This window comes from Apodemus sylvaticus, chromosome 16, assembly GCF_947179515.1.
Source record: "Apodemus sylvaticus chromosome 16, mApoSyl1.1, whole genome shotgun sequence".
NCBI lineage: Eukaryota > Metazoa > Chordata > Mammalia > Rodentia > Muridae > Apodemus > Apodemus sylvaticus.
In genome coordinates this window covers 58,385,168-58,400,762 of record NC_067487.1, presented here as the reverse complement: position 1 = coordinate 58,400,762, position 15,595 = coordinate 58,385,168, and positions in this window count along the sequence as shown.

The following is a 15,595-nucleotide window of genomic DNA, read 5'->3' as shown; positions in this document are numbered from 1 at the left end:
GAAACGGGGGTATCCCAAAAGCTGTAGCCTGTAACGTGGAATATGTTTTCCTAGCTTGGCAGCCTTGTCTGGTCTCAGTGGGAGAGGAAGCACCTAGCTTTGCAGAGACTTGTAGTGCCAGGGCTGGGGCAATACCCAGGGGAGCACCCAACCACTCAGAGAAGGGAGGAGGGAGGAGGGATGCGGAAAGGATTATGGGAGGGGGTGTCCAGGAGGGGGGGCAGTGAACGGATGTAAAGTGAATAAGTAAAAAGCTAAAATGTAAATATATATGCACATACACAAAAAAAAAGTAAAATGAATGAAATGTTTAAAATAAGAAATAAAAGCCACTAGGATTTATATATGTATATATATACATATTTATATATGTATTATATATATATATAATATATATATATGTGTATATATATATATATATATATGTAATTCGAAAGCAGCTGAGTAGGGGGTGCGGGCCAGGAGATAGATGGTCATCATCATATTATTTGAGAGTGGATTGTCAATGTCAGGGTAACAGATGTATTGTGACAATACTTCCAGCAACAGAGGAGACACCCATCTTCATTCCTGGGACCCTTTCACCCTTTACCATCAAATATCCATCATGTGTTCATAAAGCATTCTGTGCCTGATCACTCTGCCGCTGCCTCTTACTAGTTTCTAGAAGGTTGGTTTCTGCAGCTCTCTGCGGAGGCCTGACTGAGGCAGGCTCTAAGCATTGTGACATGCCCTTCAATGTAATTCAACTGCCAGTCTCCTCATCTCTCATAACTCAGTTCAAGCACCACTTCTTTATGAAGCCTTCCCTGATGTCACCAGAAAGAATCAGGTGCTTGGACAGTCTATCATTTTTCCTCTTATTGTTAAAAGCCCATAAACAATGCATCTCTAATCATAAGACATAACTTTTATTTGCAAGCCTAAATGCTTGACTGACTATGACTTTACTCTCTTACTATTTTAGGCGGATATGCAATCCTATGCTACTAAAACATGAATAGATGAGTGGGTAATACTTGTTTCTTCATGTTTATTAACTTCTTGAGAGTTCAGTGGAATATAACATCAGCATAAATTTTATGTAACACGGTATGACACCCATTGGCCTGAGTGCTCTTTATAACCTACCAATGGTAGAATTACCAGGGGCAATATGTTAAAGGGATAGAAACCAGCTTAGGTTATATGTAAGTGCAAACTTCCCCTACTTTGCCTAATATTAATTCTTCCAAATGAGGCCTGTAGGTTTGGTATGCCAATTCTAAGGGTATTGAACAGTACTCCTGGCAGCGTTTTATATAATGCCCAACACATAGTAAGTGTCAAATGGTACTTATCTACCATTTTTAAGGACATTGCAAAGCTGACATTGCAGTCTGATTTTTCCACTGCTCTCCTTATATCTTTATTCTTGCAAAGCTGTTAACCATAAAGACATCGTCAGAAGGCAGGAAATGAGAGAGAAATTGTGAAAGAAAAGTGGCCTAAAATCCAGAAAATTCATCTTTGAAGAGCACTAATATATTTGATTTCTATCAGATGCACAAAAAGCCCTTCCAAAAGAGTCTTCATTACTCACAATATGTCACTTGTTTGAAAGCTAATGGTCTGACCTGTCTCCAAGCCAAAAAGACTTATCACCCTAATAAGGAATATCTGGGGCAACCTGCCACAGAAGCAGCTCAGAAGAGGGGCCTTCTATCAGTTTTCCAACGTTAGCACACATTGTTCATACACATACATATACTGATATTGTATCTTCACATCTCCATGAGGGGGAAAATGCTTAAAGACCTTGGCTAAGTGCTTAGTTTCATAAGTGTAATTTTCTAGCTGAAATTAATAGGCCAAAGACAAAGTGGTCATGTTTACATATGCTTTTCTATTAGTGATCCAATTGGTCCTTTATTTCCACCTTGCCATAAAACTTATGTCTGCATCAATAAAAGGTCAATTTTGTATCTCAGGAAAAGCAAAATAAATTCATTCTTATGATCATCATATTCTCAACTTATAGGGAGTTTGTCTAGTGTGTTATTTTTCTGTTGCAGTGATAGGAATGCAGTGATATGATGATAAGAAGCAATTTACAGAAAGAAGAGCCTTGGATTCCAGAGAAAGGGAGTCCATGATGTCTGAGAAAGGCACAGCAGCATGGGCCCAGAAAAGGAGCTGAGAGATTGCATCTTCAGCAGCATACATGGTACAAAGAGCAAACCAGAAGTGCATTGAGTCTGTGAACTTTCAAAGCCCCCCTGAAAGGATTTACTTCCTCCAGCAAGGCCAGAAATACCTCATCCCTCACCATGTCACCCCAACTGAGAATCAAGTGCTTAACTACAGAAGCCTATGGAGGACATTCACATTTAAACCACTCTACTCAGCATGTCTAGAGCCTTTTTTATCAGCTGCTTTCCAGCACTGCCACACTATTGTTCACACACACTATTGTTCACACACACACACACACAATGTGTCTATATAGCTATGTGAAACAGAAAACACTGTAACAGTGTTCTGGGGATGGTGGCACCTTTCTTTAATTCCAGCACTTGGGAAGCAGAAGCAGGCAGCTCTCTGAATTCAAGACTATCCTGCTCTATAGAACAAGTTCCAGGACACCCAGGGCTACACAGAAAAACTCTAAAAAACAAAACAAAACAAAAAAGAGGGAGAGGGGAAAGATGGGGAAAGAACACATTTAAAAGCCTTGGCTAAGATACAATTAACAAACCACATGAAGCTTAAGAAGAACAAAGAAGACCAAGGTGTGGGTGATTGGGATCAGCTGAAAAGGGGAACAAAATACTCACAGGAGCAAATATGTAGATAAAGAGTGGAGAAGAGACCTAAGGAAAGGCCATCCAGAGACTGTACCACCTGGGGATTCATCCCATATATAGTCACCAAACCCTGACACTATCATGGATGCCAAGAAATGCTTGCTGAAAAGAGCCTAATATGGCTGTCTCCTGAGAGGCCCTGCCAGAGTCTTACAAATACAGAGGCAGATGCTCACAGCCAACCATGGACTGATCACAGGGTCCCCAATGGAGGAGTTAGAGAAAGGACTAAAGGAACTGAAGGGGTTTGCAATCTCAAAGGAAGAACAACAATATCAGGCAACCAGAGCCCACCCCCGCCCCCCCACCCCCAACCCCACCCCCCGCCCAGAGCTCCCAGGGACTAAGCCATCAACCAGGGGGTACACATGGCTCTAGCTGCATTTGTAGCAGAGGATTGCCTTGTCAGCCGTCAAGGGGAGGAGAGGTCCTTGGTCCTATGAAGGCTCGCAATAGATGCCTCATTATAGGGGAAATAGAGGTGGGAGTGGGGTGGGTGGAGCTACACCCTCATAGAAGTAGGGGGAGGAAGGATCGGATAGGGGCTACCTGGAGGGGGGGATACTGGGAAAGGGGATAACACTTGAAATGTAAATAAAGAATATATCCAATGGGCAGGGGGTGGGGAAGCTAACTCTTTCAACTCTCTCAGGATGTGCACTGAAGGCCACCATAAGAGAAGCACTGATTTTTTTTTTCTAGTGTAAAATGTATTGCACTCTGGTCCTTCTTTTACTTTAATCAATCAACCAATCAATCAATAAAAGCCTTGGTTAAACACTTTAGTTTCCTAAGTACAGTTTTCTAGTTTAAATTAATATACAAAAAAGACTATCAAAAGTGGATATATTTGTATCTGATTTTTCCATCAGCTCCATATTAAATGTCTTCATCATCTATAGCAGGACTGCTTATTTGATACCCAAGTAGACACAGCTAATAAGAATAGATAGATAGATAGATAGATAGATTGATAGATAGATAGATATAGAGATAGATAGATAGATAGATAGATAGATAGATAGATAGATAGATAGATAGATAGATAGATGTTTTAGACATGCAGGTTTCTCTGATGTAAGTTGTGGGCTTTTTATAAAATAAAACACAATGCCCTCTTTTAAGAAACTTATATTCTATCAGGCATGATAAGTTAATGAAATAGAATTGTCACATAAAGTAACAATTATTAGTATACAACTAATGACATGATACTTGTGAAGGCTCTGAAGAAACAGAATTTCAAGACTTCCCAGAAAAGAACACCAACATAGCTGATTGTGGAGCATGTGAAGGAGACACTACTCACTGCAAGACAAATTGCTATCAAACAGAAGGACTATATGCCCAATGGCAACATAGTCAACAGTCAGACTCCCCCAGTGAGCTACAGAATGCATGGCTGTGATGCAAACTACGGTAAATATGAATCCATAGAAGAGAGACAAACTAGAGGACAGCATAATATCAGGCACAACCTTATGGACTGAAGAAATTACACTTCTTCATGAATGCTGTTGAAAGCCATTGAGGAAGAAATCAGAATGTGACATAAACAGACTCATGTCTTGGTAAATGACTTCATGTTACTCACAGAGAAAGTACCGGTGCCACAGAGACAATCAGACTTTGGTGTCCAGAGTAAATGCCCCCTGCATGTGCTCAGACAACACCCACACATATGGATACCTTCCCAAAACACCTTCCTACTTGCATTATAGGTAACCAACTGACACAGACTGGGCTCAGGAAGATGAACTATGGGCCTGGGGCAATAATTCAATCATACAATGTGGTCCTCAGCAAGGGTGGCGTGCTTCTAGGAGCCTGTCATTTCCACTGAGAATTAAAGTTCTGTTAGTTTCCTGGTGATGACCTGGTTTTCAATCTTGGCCGTGTCCCTTTCTGTATTTCTGACGTGACCATCTCTAAGGGTCATCCTTACACTGTGCAAAGAGCTTTGAATTATGATAATTCTTACTGCCAAACCTCAGGGTATATAGCATCAGGTGCCTCATTCTGGATAGAATCACCAAAACCCCATGGAATTTAAGTAGATTTGCCAAATTCACAGAGATAATTGAGCAAATAAGTGCATAGATTAAGTACTTAGGACTACTTAATTAGTATTCATGCTCTATGGAGTAAATGCTTTGCAATACCTCTGAGATTACTTGGCTTATTTCTAGGTTTCATTCTTTTATAAACAATGCTATAATGCACACATTTTTGCCTATGTGAGAGAGATAGTTTGTTAGAGTGAAGTTTGCAGGTATGATAGTTGATTATCTTAGAGGCATGCTACCAGGTTGAGGAAAAATACATCAATTCTATTTCAGGACCTATTCTCAGCATCAGTGGTATTGGTGTTGGATTTTGTGCTTGTCCTCTTGAATTCGGGGAAAGGAACCACGATCTGTTATTGTATCTTTATTTATATAATGGACACATAATGTGTTTTCCTAATATTAAACCCTCTCCATATTACTAGAGTAAACCTCACTGGTTTATACTTATTTAAGTAGCAATGGAATCTGATTTATAGCATTTAATTTTATTTAGAACTCTAAACCAATATCTGTAAGATTAATTGGCCATTTGTTTTCTATTATTGTCTAGATCAGCATTGAGGATCAAGGCGACCTGTACTTCATTAAAATTAAGCATTTTTTGATCATCTAAAGAAGTTTGGCTATCATTGAAGAATAATGCTGTCATTAGGTTCACTCCTGAAACTAACTGGTTCTTAGTCCTAGGAGTAACTGTAATACATTATATATTGCACAGGGCTGCTTGTCTCTAGATTCTATTTTGATACTTTGCAATTTTTTTTCTAGACGTTTACCTATATTTTAACTACAGCTTTCCCCACAGAATTGTGTTATATTGCCTCAAGATTATTTTAATGTTTATTATTTTCATAGTTATATCTTTTCTATTCTTTTTTCTAATTGTACATGCTTGCTCTTTCTGCCTTCCCTTTTTAAAATGTAAGCAAGCTAGTGGCTTATTGTGCAAACTTTCCATCACTGTGACGAAAATACTTGAGATAATTAATATCTAGAGAAAAATGGTTGTTTCATTCGATGGTTTCAACAGCTTCAGTCTATGATCAACTGGCTTTTAGATCATATACTGAGCAACCTAACTTCCATTAGATGTCACCTCCTAAGGATCCATCGCCTCCCAATGATATCACAGGCTGGAAAGCAAATTGACATGTATCCAATAACCTACTATTCTTCCATCAGACACCCTCTGTCTCTGAAGGAGCCACCACACCCAGGAGCCTGACAAGATGAAGAAGAAGCTCCCAGCATAAAAACTTTGAAAGACACTTATGCAAACCATTGCACTTACAACTTCATCTTAGCTATTTCTAAAACACAAATTTTGATTTTGTAATGTTTGTATATTTCTCACTCAACTAATATACTTTTATTTTCTTCTATGAGCTCTGCCATTTTTACTTTTATTTTCTTAAATTGGGCTTTTAATGACTTATTTCCAGGGTTTGTTCTTGCTCTTGTTGACTTTGGGTTTTGCTTTGCTTATTGGTTTGTTTGTATAATGAATGTAAGATTAAAATCCACAAATTTCCAAGTGCTAGAAAATATCAATAATTTTCAATGTTGTTGAGTTGTGTAAGAAAATTCCATATTTGATAAGGGAGCTGCCTGCAGCCTTTTGACAACACAGAAGACAATGATAGGTACCACTCTGTTCACCAGCCTAAGAATCCTTTACCCATCCCTTCCCCTTTATTACTGTAGGTGATTGTTTGGCTAGAACTTTGTCCTATTATCTTCTTCTATGCTGTAATACACTCTGTCCTACCATACAACCATGCTGCAGACACGCTCTTGTCTTTTATTGGCCGTTTTCTGTTTTTTCCCCACTATGAACACTGGTAACAAGTGTTAGCCTCTTCTTCTGGTCTCTCTGGATCACCTTCAAATATCTTGGTCTTTTTTCCAGATTTCAAGTTTTTTTCTTCAATTCCAGTAATTTTATAATGTACTGTTCTGTACCTATTCAGATGATATATTTCTATGCCATATTTCAAATGCAAATATCATGTTCTTACAATGTATATTTTTCACTTTCTGTGTTTTTAAGAACATTTTCTAAAATTGCTGTGTACTTTAAAAATAATTACATGTGTGTGTGTGTGTGTGTGTGTGTGTACATGTGTAGGCATGCCACAATGCATATGAAGAAGACAGAATAAAACTTGAAGGAATCAGTTCTCTTCTTCCAATATATGGAGGATCCCAGGGATCAACTTGGGTTGTGAGGCTCAGCAGCAAGGACATGAGTTATCCCATCGATCTATCCCATCCACCCTTGGGGTTTTCCATCCACAAGTCCCTATTATACACATGTCAGGCACTTTCTTCCCATCTTATTCTTTAAAACTGTACTTTCTTCTCACACTTTTTTGCCTATTTATTCCCGGGTGTTATTTCTTGTGTTTAAGTATTCTCGCATTTCCTTAGAATAGAAAAGATCTTTTCAGAAATGACCTTTCAATTACTAATCCTTTCCTGACTTTTGTGTTGCCAAAGTTGTCTTTCATTTATGTTCTTCTTTAAGAGGACCAATCTTAATATTTATTTTAATTCATTTTTGCATGCTGAGGTTTTTTCAGATATGTTTTATGTCTTTTTGGTTTCAATTCTCTTATAAACACTTTAATATGTTCCTTATTCTCTCCCTTCCTCCCTTTCTCCCCCCCTCTGTTCCTTGTCCTCCTCCTCCCCTTCCTCATTCCCCTCCTCCCCTCTTCCCTTCCCCTCTTCCCTCCTCTCCTTCCTCCTTCCCCTCTTCCCTCCCTTCCCTCCCCTCCCCCCTCTTTCTATCACTCTTCTCCCTGCCAACTCCTAGTCTCCCCAACCCTGCAGGCTGGTGGAGAGACTTCAAATGCTTCTCTCTTATTGTTACTTATACACTGAGCACAGTGCTAACAGCTGTGTCCTTTCAGACAGTTCCCTCTTGGTTCCACTTTACCCCACTCCCCTTCCACTTTTACATAACCCTCACCACTCCCTGGTCTCCCTGAGTTGCATGATATCTTGCCTAGTTTAGCACTGAGGACAGTTAGGAAGCTCCTCTGGCCCATTAGACCTTACCGTATATATTCTGTGTATGCATTTTTTCTAAGTGATAGATGCAAATATTTTTCAATTTCAGCTACTTTTCTCTAGTTTCACAATAGAACTTTCAATCAAGTATCTGCAGTCAGTTCTGAGAACTTCCATTTTGCCCCTCTTTGCTTGGCTACTGACAGAGTTGAAATGCAACGATTTCCTCCTTACCAACTCCAATTTGTGAACTTGAGGATACTTTGTATTTTAATTTCAGTGCCGATATTGTCCTTTCGCTTTAACTTACAGCCACTTCTGAGATGCTGGTTGGCACTCATAAAGAGATTTAGAAATATTAAAAAAAAATGTTACCTATGTTACACATCAAATCCTCTTCCAACTTAAGTGACCTTTAACATTTTTATCTGTGATGACACCTTACACTTATAAATGTGAAGGGTTTACACTATTACATCCTCAGAAATTATTTTTACTTTCCCTCTGGCTGAGATCACAATAATTTAAATCTTCAAAATTGTTATGTTATAGTAGATTTGGTAACAGAAATATATGATTCTAGCACACAGGAGGACTGAGTCTTCAAGGTCAGCCTGAGTTATACACAGAGAGGCCTGCCTCTGAAGAAGAAAGTCATATTAACAGCAGCAGACAGCTAATAATAGAGTTAACCCTCTTCTCAACTTTCTTTCTAACCTTATCTGTTAGCAGGTAGGCACTGTCTACAGCTGCCATGCTGTGAACCCACTTTCTATATCACTATTTACAAAATAGGTTGTACTACCTTTTTAATCCCTAGGACTCTAGAAAGAAGACTTAAACTATCTTTAAGAGAAAAGAGAAAAGGTAAAGCAATGGAGAAAAATATCTCAAGATCATAGAAGATTATAAATGGCTGACAGAATAAAAGATTTCAGAGATTAAAATATGAAGGAATATAAATAAAATTATGAAAAATTATATACTCAAAATTCACATTACATAAAAGAAAATAGTTATGTTAGTAACAGGACACTAATTAGAAAGAAATTTAGAATATTGAGGAATGAACAAACCCTTGATTCAAGAAGAGACAGAGACAATGATGGCATTTTGAAATATATTCACCCTACATACTAGTGAAGATATGTAAACAGATGGTACTTAGTCTCTTGGTGATCAAGGAAAACCAATGCCCTGCAGACTGACCAGCACTTGGAGGGTTGCTCTGCCATCTTGGCTCCCGGATGCCAGAGAGATCTAATAGACAGCACCAGGTACACAGACCTGAGGCTAACATCGCTTGGGTCTCAGTCTGTCAGGCATTTGCCTGCATCCAGGGCCTGGGCAGCTCTGCGGGCCATCTGTGCGCCAACCCTGGTGGGGGTTGTTTGCACTGAGGAGTTATCAGCACTTGGAAAAGGTCCCCCCAGCATCTGCCATCTTCACTCCCTGATGGAGCAGTCAGGCAGCACCAGGTTCACAGAGACAACATGAGTATAGCATTGCTTGGGGCACCTCAAGGGCACCCAAGAGGAGGGCAGCACATCAGCAATCTGTGCCAGGGGAAACCCAGTCATCCAGCGGTGTAGAAATAGGTTTACAGGACCACACAGGAGGGTCAAGCACCAGCCAGTGACAATAAGACCAACTAACACCAGAGATAATCAGATGGCAAAAGGCAAACGTAGGAACATTACTAACAGAAATCAAGGCAATATGGAAGCATCTGAATCCAATTCTCCAACAACAGCAAGTCCTGGATATCCCAACACACCAGAAAAACAAGATTTGGATTTAAAATCACTGGTCATAATTCTGTTGAGGAACACAAAAAGGACATAAATAAATCTCTTAAAGAAACACAGGTGAAACTGAATAAGTTAGAAGTTACAATGGAAACACACACACCCAAAAAAAAAAAAAAACCACTTAAAGAAATTCAGAAGAATATGGATCAACAGATAGAAGCCAATAAAGAAGAAAAGCAAAAATCACTTAAAGAAAGGTAGGAGAAATTGAGTCAACAGGCAGAAGTCATGAAAGAAGAAACACAAAAATCTCTTAAAGAATTACAGGAAAAGACAAACAAATAAGTGAAAGAACTGAGCAAAACCATCCAGGAGCTAAAACAGAAGTAGAAACAACTCAGAAATCGCAAAGAGAGACAACTTTGGAGATAGAAAACCTTGGGAAGAAATTGGGGGCCATAGATGCAAATATCAACAACAGAATACAAGAGATAGAAGAATCTAAGATGCCAAAGATACCATAGAAACCATTGACTCAACAGTCAAAGAAAATGCAAAATGCGAAAAGCTTGTAACCCAAAACATCCAGGAAATCCAGGACACAATAAGAAGGCCAAACCTAAGGATTATAGGTATAGAAGAGAGTGAAGATTTACAACTTAAAGGGCCAGTAAATATCTTCAACAAAATTATGGAAGAATACCTCCCTAACCTAAAGAGAGAGATGCCCATGAATATACAAGAAGCCTACAGAACTCCAAACAGACTGGACCAGAACAGAAATACCTCCCATCACATAATAATCAACACCCCAAATGTACTAAACAAAGAAAGAATATTAAAGGCAGGAAGAGAAAAAGGCCAAGTAACATATAAAGGAAGAACTATCAGAATTATACCAGACTTCTCACCAGAAACTATGAAAGCTAGAAGATTCTGGGAAGATCTCATGCAGACTCTAAGAGAACACAAATGTCAGCCAAGACTACTATACCCAGCAAAACTCTCAATCATCATAGATGGAGAAACCAAGATATTCCATGACAAAACTAAATTTACACAATATCTTTCCACAAACCCAGCCCTACAAAGGATAATAGGTGGAAAACTCCAATGCAAGGAGGGAAACTACACCCTGGAAAAAGCAAGATAGTAACCTCCTTTCATCAAACCCAAAAGAAGACAACCACTCAATTATAAAAATAACATCAAAAATGACAGGAAGTAATAATCACTATTCCTTAATATCTCTTAACATCAATGGACTCAATTCCCCAATAAAAAGACATAAACTAACAGACTGGATAAGGAAACATTTTGCTGCATACAGGAAACACATCTCAGTGTCAAAGACAAAATCTACCTTAGAGTAAAAGGCTGGAAGACAGTTTTACAAGCAAATGGTCTCAGGAAACAAGCTGGAGTAGCCTTCTAATATCAGATAAAATTGACTTTCAACCCAAAGTCATCAAAAGAGACACACGGAAGGACACTTCTTGCTGTCCAAAGGAAAAATCCACCAAGAACTCTCCATTCTGAACATCTATGTTCCAAATGCAAGGGCACCCTCATAATTAAGAGAAACTTTACTAAAGCTCAAAGCACACATTGTACCTAACACAATAATTGTGGGTGACTTCAACACTCCACTATCCTCAATGGAACGATCAGGAAAACAGAAACTAAACAGGGAAACAGTGAAACTCACTGAAGCTTTGGACCAATTGGATTTAACAGATAAATATAGAGAGAAATTTCATCTTAAAGCAAAAGAATATACCTTTTTCTCAGCACCTCATGGTACCTTCTCCAAAATCGACCATATAATTGGTCACAAGACAGACCTCAACAAATATAAGAAGATGGAACTAATCCCATGCCTCCTATCAGATCACTATGGAGTAAGAGTGGTCTTCAATAGCAACAAAAACAACAGAAAGTTGTTGAACTTTCAGGAGGTTGAACAATACTCTACTCAATGATACCTTGCACAAAGAAGAAATAAAGAAATTAAAGACTTTGTAGAATTTAATGAAAATGAAGGCACAACATACAGAATTCTATGAGACACAATGAAAGTAGTGCTAAGAGGAAAACTCATAGCCCTGGGGGCCTCCAAAAGAAACTGGAGAGAGCATGCACTACCAGCTTAACAGCACACGTGAAAGCTCTAGAACAAAAAGAAGCTAATTTACCCAGGAGTAGTAGAAGACAGGAAATCATCAAACTCAGGGCTGAAATCAATCAAGTTGAATCAAAGAGAACCATACAAAAAATCAACAAAACCAGGAGCTGGTTCTTTGAGAAAATCAACAAGATAGATCAACCCTTAGCTAGACTAACCAAAGGGTACAGAAACAGTATCCAAATTAGCAAAATTAGAAATGAAAAGGGGGATATAGCAATAGAAACTGAGGAAATTCAAAAAATTATCAGATCCTACTACAAAAGCCTATACTCAACACAACTGGAGAATCTGAAGGAAATAGACATTTTCCTAGACAGATACCAAATACCAAAATTAAATCAGGATCAAATAGATCATCTAAACAGTCCCATAACCCCTAAGAAATAGAAGGGGTAATAGAAAGTCTTCCAACAAAAAAAAAAAGCACAGGACCAGATGGTTTTAGTGCATAATTCTATCAGACCTTCAAAGAAAACCTAACACCAATACTTGTCAAACCATCCACAAAATAGAAACAGAAGGAACACTACCCAACTCATTCTACGAAGCCACAATTACAGTGATACCAAAACCACACACAGATCCAACAAAGAAAGAGAACTTCAGACCAATTTTCCTTATGAACATTGATGCAAAAATACTCAAAAAATTATTGCCAACTGAATCCGAGAACACATCAAAATGATCATTTACCATGGTTAAGTAGGTTTCATCCCAGGGATGTAGGAATAGTTCAATATATGGAAATCCATCAATGCAATCCACTACATAAACAAACTCTAAGAAAAAAACCACATGGTCATTTCATTAGATGCTGAAGAAGCATTTGACAAAATTCAGCATCCTTTTTTGCTGAATGGCTTGGAAAGAACAGGAATTCAAGACCCATACCTAAACATAGTAAAAGCCATATACAGCAAACCGGTAGCCAACATCGAACTAAATGGAGAGAATCTTGAAGCAATCCCACTAAAATCAGGGACTAGACAAGGCTGCGCCCCCTCTCAATATCTTTTCAAAATAGTACTTGAAGTTCTAGCTACAGCAATTAGACAGCATAAGGAGGTCAATGGGATACTAATTGGAAAGGAAGAAGTCAAACTATCACTATGTGCAGATGATATGATAGTATACTTAAGTGACCAAAAAAAATTCCACCAGAGAACTGCTACAGCTGATAAACAACTTCAGCAAAGTGGCTGAGGATAAAATCAACTCAAGCAAATCAGTTGCCTTCCTATACTCAAAGGATAAGCAGGCTGAGAAAGAAATTAGGGAAATGACACACTTCACAATAGCCACAAACAATGTAAAGTATCTTGGTATGACTCTAACCAAACAAGTAAAATATTTGTATGAAAAGAACTTCAGGTCTCTGAAGAAGGAAATTAGACCTCAGAAAGTGGAAAAATCTTCCATGCTCGTGGATTGGCAGGATTAATAGAGTTAAAATGGCCATCTCGCCAAAAGCAATATACAGATTCAATGCAATACCCATCAAAATCCCAACTCAGTTTTTCATAGAGTTCTTCAAAGAGCAATTCTCCAATTCATCTGGAATAACAAAAAAAAAAAACAGGATAGCTAAAACTATTCTCAACAGTAAAAGAACTTCTGGGGGAATCAGTATCCTGGACTTCAAGCAATACTAGAGAGCAATAGTGTTAAAAACTGCATGGTATTGGTACAGTGACAGGCAGATGGATCAAGGGAATAGAATTGAAGACCCAGAAATGAACCCACACACCTATTGTCACTTGATCTTCGATAAAGGAGCTGAAAACATCCAGTGGGAAAAAGATAGCCTTTTCAACAAATGGTGCTGGTTCAATTGGAGGTTAGCATGCAGAAGAATGTGAATTGATCCATTCTTATCTCCTTGTACTAAGCTCAACTCCAAGTGGATCAAGGACCTCCACATAAAACCTGACACACTGAAACTGATAGAAAAGAAACTGGGGAAGACCCTTGAGGACATGGACACAGGGGGAAAGTTCCTGAACAGAGCACCAATAGCTTATGCTCTAAGATCAAGAAGTGACAAATGGAACCTCATAAAATTACAAAATTTCTGTAAGGCAAAGGACACTGTCAAAAGGACAAAATGGCAACCAACAAATTGGGAAAAGATCTTCACCAACCCTACATCCAACAGAGGGCTAATATCCAATATTTACAAAGAAGTCAAGAAGTTAGACCCCAGAAAACCAAATAACCCTATTAAAAACTAGGGTACAGAGCTAAACAAAGAATTTTCACCTGAGGAACTTTGGATGGCTGAGAAGCACCTTAAGAAATGTTGAACATCATTAGTCATTAGGGAAATGCAAATCAAAACAACCCTGAGATTTTACCTCACACCAATCAGAATGGCTAAGTTTAAAAACTCAGGAGACAGCAGGTATTGGCGAGGATGTGGAGAAAAAGGCACACTCCTCCGCTGCTGGTGGTATTGCAAGCTGGTACAACCACTCTGAAAATCAGTCTGCAGCTCCTCAGAAAACTGGGCACGACACTTCCGGAGGACCCTGCTATACCACTCCTGGGTATATACCCAGAGGATTCCCCGGCATGTAATAAGGATACATGCTCCACTATGTTCATAGCAGCCCTATTTATAATAGCCAGAAGATGGAAAGAACCCAGATGTCCCTCAACGGAGGAATGGATACAAAAAAATATGGTATATATACACAGTGGAGTACTATTCAGCCATTAGAAACAATGAATTCATGAAATTCTTAGACAAATGGATGGAGCTGGAGAACATCATCCTAAGTGAGCTAACCCAGTCTCAAAAGAACACTCATGGTATGCACTCACTGATAAGCAGAAGCTTGGAATACCCAAGAAGCCTAGAAGCTTGGAATACCCAAGACACAATCCACATATCAATGATGTCCAAGAAGAAGGAAGGAGTGGTTCCTGGTCCTGGAAAGGCTCAGTGCAGCAGTGTAGGGGAATACCAGAACAAGGAAGTGGGAAGGGGTGGATGCGGGAACAGGGGGAGGGAAGAGGGCTTATGGGACTTTTGGGGAGGGTGGATCCAGGAAAGGGGAAATCATTTGAAATGTAAATAAAGAATATATGGAATAAAAAAAAAAGGAAAATCCAGCCTTGATAAATAAGCAAAGAGTGAAAGGAAAGAGAGAGGGAAATATTGACACCTCCATGAAGTCGGGTTTCCCAGGGCACAGAGTTGAAAGCATAGGAACCACTTTAAAATTGGTTCCATTCTCCTGGTGTAGACATTCACCTCATGTAGATTCTGTTTGTGAACATCCGCCAAGGTCAACCGTGTTGTTGTCAGAAGGAACCACCAATATTGTGAACTTATCCTTATTTTCCTGGTCTCTTTGTTTTCCCAAATACAGTCCTCATACTTGTCAACTTTTAGGCACCCAAAATAATATCAGTTTATTGATAAGTAAATTTCTACTTGGAGTTCTGACAGCACAGTGTACCATCTCCCCTTATCTTTCACCCAGCGTCTAAATCCTAAAGAGTGAGCTGGGTCTGAGGGCAAAGCAGAGTGTGAGACACACTTGACATTCTAAAAGCCTTCTGCTCCATGGGTCTGTACTAACGAGCCCTTGATTTGAGTCTTACAATACTGTGGGTGAGCATCTCTGATGGCCGCTGACCTTTTCAGATGGTAGCACCTCTGCTGCTTGAGGAATCTCTACTCCAGAGTAAGGGATCCATTGGGATACACTGGTGTGGAAG